We start from the raw sequence: 4996 nt of genomic DNA, 5'->3' as shown, positions 1-4996 counted from the left end.
CCCGTGTCCCCTGCATCGGCAGGCGGACTCTCAACCACTGCGCCACCAGGGAAGCCCTGCGTGTTTTTTTTTAGTACACTTAATTCATTTCTAATAGACATCATTGCATTTCCAAAACAACACCTTGAGGATGAGAATACTTTTCCCAGCCACCTTTTCCTGGTTCCCCACTCCTCCCTGTTTCCTCCTGCCCACCTCTCCTCTCCCCCCCACCCCCCCACCCCCGCACACACATTGGACACTTATATCTCAGGTCTCATGGTCAAGGACTGACTTCTTTACTTTTTCTGCTCAAGTGTGGGACCTGGGTCTTCCTGACCTACTGGAGATTCTTACATAGGGAATAAACACAGAATCAAGACACAAGTGGCTTCAAAACCCAGCTCTGCTGCCAACCAGCTGTGTGACCTTGGGCAGCTGGCTAAGCCTCTGAGCCTGGTCTCCTCTGGCTCAGCAGCTCCCAGAATTCACTCCTGAAAGACTAAGTCCCTCTCAGCCTCTCTAGGACTAGAAGGGAAGGCAAACGAGGATAAGGTCTCTCCTGAAGAAGTGGTTCCCTGGGCCTGAAAGCTGTTCAGGAGAACAGCGGGGGTGTCTGATCTCAGAGGCAAGGAGAGGGACAAGAAGGGAATGGGGGCGACACACGCAATGGTGAGACGTCTCCCAGATGCCGGGCCAGTTGTTGGAAGGACTCACACAAAGCTGGTCTAACAGTTGTTCCCCTTTCACTCTGTGAAGATGCCCTGCCCACAGCCCTGGGGGCCCGGCTACATTGCCCTCTGCCCCTCCTGTGTTGAGTGAGGCCCTGCCCTGCCTGGCACCACACCCCGAATCCAGACCATTCAGACACTGAGAAAAGACTGGCAGAAAAGACTGACTTGAATGGAGACTATGGGATGGGGTGTGCGAACCTCCCCCCGGGCAGCGTGGGCTGTAAAGCCCAATAATTGGAAAGGTGTTAGTTCGGTTTGTATCAGGGTGATGATGGAGAGGAGGAGGGAGCTGCCCCCTCAGGAGACTAAAGAAAGGACCAGAGACTGGACCCCAGAACAACTGTGCATGGAGGGGCTTTCATGGTGTGGTGATGGATACCATTTGTTAAAGGGGGTAGAATTATGATGAGTGGGGTGCCTACCCACTGGCACCCTTGTGGCCTCTGATGGACTGGGCTCCAGTCCCTGCTCAAGTCACCAACTGGACATGCCTCGCCCCCCAGGAGAAAAAAACTGGGATGGGGTTGAGGCATGCTGAGGCTCCGAGGGACTTTGAGGAAGAGGACCTCTTTGTCACTGTGGTTCTCCCTCCACTGTGACCGGCTCCTGAAGGGACCTACAGGAAGCATGGGTGGTTTGTGTCCTTCAGGAAGTGCTAGCAGAAACCAGAGTCCTAATCAGTCCACTCTTCCCTGACTCTCTGCAGAGGACTCCCAGAGGTGGGCCCAAGCCTCTTGAATACCTTTCCCCACGGGGATACAAAATGGCTCAATAATCATTGTCTGCGGGAAGAGAAATGGCACGATGTTGGCTGGCCAGCCAGCACGGAGTCCTCAAGATTTTCCTGTTCACCCTCTTTAGTGAAATCCAGAAGTTCCAGGTTAAGCCTGAAGCAATGGTTTCATGTTAATGAAGCCACACGGACTGTGCTGTGTGTGCTGAATTCTAGAGAATTGCTGCCTCAGATCCCCCCGAGGGCAAGAGCTGAGTCTCATCTTCTTGTATTTCCAGGACCTGGCAGTGCCTAGCATCTGACAGAGATGAATGAATGATCACCGCAACATCCTCTTCCACTCTCCTTTTCCCCTGCATTTCTTTTTTTCTTTTCTTTTTTTTTTTTGCGGTACGCGGGCCTCTCACTGCTGTGGCCTCTCCCGTTGCGGAGCACGGGCTCCAGACGCACAGGCTCAGCGGCCATGGCTCACGGGCCCAGCCACTCTGCGGCATGTGGGATCTTCCCGGGGCCGGGCCCGAACCCGTGTCCCCTGCATCGGCAGGCGGACTCTCAACCATTGTGCCCCCAGGGAAGTCCTTTTTTTTTTTTTTTTTGCGGTACGCGGGCCTCTCACTGCTGTGGCCTCTCCCGTTGCGGAGCACGGGCTCCAGACGCACAGGCTCAGCGGCCATGGCTCACGGGCCCAGCCACTCTGCGGCATGTGGGATCTTCCCGGGGCCGGGCCCGAACCCGTGTCCCCTGCATCGGCAGGCGGACTCTCAACCATTGTGCCCCCAGGGAAGTCCTCTTTTTTTTTTTTTTATAAATTTATTTTTATTTATTTATTTTTGGCTTCATTGGGTCTTCGTTGCTGTGTGTGGGCTTTCTCTAGTTGTGGCGAGTGGGGGTTGCTCAGCAGTTGTGGCGCACGGGCTTAGCTGCTCCACAGCATGTGGGACCTTCCCGGGCCAGGGCTCGAACCCGTGTCCCCCGCATTGGCAGGCAGATTCTTAACCACTGTGCCACCAGGGAAGTCCCTCCCCTGCATTTCTTACCTTGTCTGACAAGACGAAATTCCCCAAAGCTTCCATCTCCCTCATCTTTATAATGGGGGAGGGGAATCCAGATGACTTCAGTGAGTCTTCTCAACTCCAGCTCTCCAGGAGTCTAAGAATCCATATGTTGTCATCAAAATAGTGAAACTTTAGGAAGTTGGGCCCTCAGGAAGCACTGGAAAATTCAAGGGGAATTTCTGTCCAGCACACATTAGGTGCTCAAGATGAGTTAGTAGAAACAATAAATCTGCAATCAGAAAGGGAATGTTAGCACATCTACAGAGACCCAGGGAAGGTGCTTCGTGTCAGGAGGTGGGGGAATCTGAGTGAGGAGCAGAAGAAAGGGGAGGTATGGAAAAGTGAAGGGGTGGGGGGGAATACTGAGGCCTTCCAGGAGGCTGCTGGGTGGGGCCGATTTTCCCTGGGGTAATGGTACCCAGGGCCCTTCCAGTCTCTCTCAGTCTCTCCAAGCTTCCTCTTCCTCAGACTAATGTGCACATCCCCACACACACTTTCCCAAGAGGGAAACCATGAGAGGAAACAGTTGTCCTTCATCTTGTGGAAGGATAAGGGCTGGGAGCAAAGGCAGCTCATCTTCCCTTTCTCAAGCCCTTCCCTAGATCATCCCACACATCTCTCAGCCTCCATAAAGGGGGCTTCTCCCCCAACCAAGAAATATCCCAGAACTCTCAGGGCTGAGTCCCCTTCATGGAAGTGTTGGTCCTACCCCATTTTCTCATCCTAGCCCCTATCCATGAGAAGCTCTTCTACTAGGGAGGTCATTTTTAACCTTTTGGATATCATGGACCCCTTTTCTTTTTAATAAATTTATTTATTTGTTTTTATTTTTGGCTGTGTTGGGTTTTCGTTGCTGCGCATGGGCTTTCTCTAGTTGAGGCAAGTGGGGGCTACTCTTTGTTGCTGTGCGCAGGCTTCTCATTGTCATCGTTTTTCTTGTTGCAGAGCATGGGCTCTAGAGTGCAGGCTCAGTAGTTGTGGTGCACGGGCTCAGTTGCTCCGTAGCATGTGGGATCTTCCCGGGCCAGGGATCGAACCCGTGTCCCCTGCATTGGCAGGTGGATTCTTAACCACTGTGCCACCAGGGAAGCCCATCATGGACCCCTCTGAGCACCCAAGGAAGGCTCGAAGCCCCATAAAAATGACAACACAACAGGCAGGATTTTGTACATACTTTTCGGTGAGTTCACAGACCACCTAAAGCCATTAGGTGCCAGCATCCAGGTCAAGAATCCCTGCAATAAGAGTTTACCGAACTACTAGCAGAGAGATTCAGGCAAGTTGTTTAATCTCTCTGTGCCTCAGTTTCCTTGTCTACAATAGAACCCACACCTCATTGAGTTGTTGTGAGGATTAAATGAGGTGATACTTGGAAAGCACATTGCAATCATGCCTGGCAAATGTAACAGTAATAGCTGTGAGCTGTCACTGTACTCCATCTCTTCTGTGGTGATTCATAGTGGCATTTGTGGTTCTTGACCTTCTGTGTAAGAAACACAACGTCAGATACTAAATAACAGAGGAAGCTGGTGTTGATCCAGTTCAGAGAGAAAAAAAAATGGTTAGTGTCGGTGGGACTAGGGAGAGGATCTCAAGGTCAATTCCACAAAAAAGGGATTTCTCCCTCCTCATCTCCAAGAAGCGGAAAACAGGGCATGTTTATGCCAAGCACTTTACATATACACTGTCATGTATCTCATACAGTAATCCTGCAAGGACGCACCATTATCCTCACTTTACATATAAAGAAAGTGAGGCTCAGGAAGATAAAGTGACTTGCCCAAAGTCACACAGCTACTAAGTGGTGGGACAAGGTGTCAAAGCCAGGTCTGGTCCCCAAGCTAGTGTTGTCTCTACTGTCTCCGGGATGAGTGAGGGAGCAGGGAAGAGCCGAGCAGAGCAAGGATAGGATCACTGGGCCACATCCATCTTTGGGGAGCCTGGGGAGCTCCCGATCTGGTGTTCCTGGGTAGACAAGGCTGCATCCCTGGTGTGGGGCAAAGCCATGGCAGGAGGCAGAGCAACTCCCGAGGTTGGACTTGTCTTCTGCACTCAGTGAGCTTTTGGAAGCTCAGGCTGGGGAAGGAAGTGCAATGGTTGCCAGACTCCTCAGCCTTGACCTGTCCACAATCCACCTGCCCTCGCACACCAAGTAGGGTCCTTTGCCACACAAGCCGGGCAAGTGGGGCAATTCCTGGAACAGCCCACCCCACCCCTTCCTCCAGGGTCCAGGCACAAGCTCCTGGCCCTCCCAACCCTGGGAAGCTGCCTGCCTTTATCTGTGCCCTTCCAATAACTCCTTCCTGGTACCTTCCTTCCTTTCTGATTGTGATTACAATGTCTTGTCTATATTTTTGGTGGGGGGGGAATGGTGGGGGGAGGGAGAGGAAGGAAAAAGAGTAAATTTCCAGGAATTGTTTTGCTGCTGCTACTCCTGTTGCTTGGAGCAAAGCTGTTGGCCCCCCTCCTCCTGCCCAGGCTGGCAAGGAGCCTGG

The sequence above is a fragment of the Lipotes vexillifer genome, unplaced genomic scaffold (assembly GCF_000442215.2).
Source record: "Lipotes vexillifer unplaced genomic scaffold, Lipotes_vexillifer_v1.1 scaffold387, whole genome shotgun sequence".
In the NCBI taxonomy this organism is placed as follows: domain Eukaryota; kingdom Metazoa; phylum Chordata; class Mammalia; order Artiodactyla; family Lipotidae; genus Lipotes; species Lipotes vexillifer.
The sequence above is the reverse complement of the archived record's forward strand: the minus strand, read 5'-3'. Positions refer to the sequence as shown.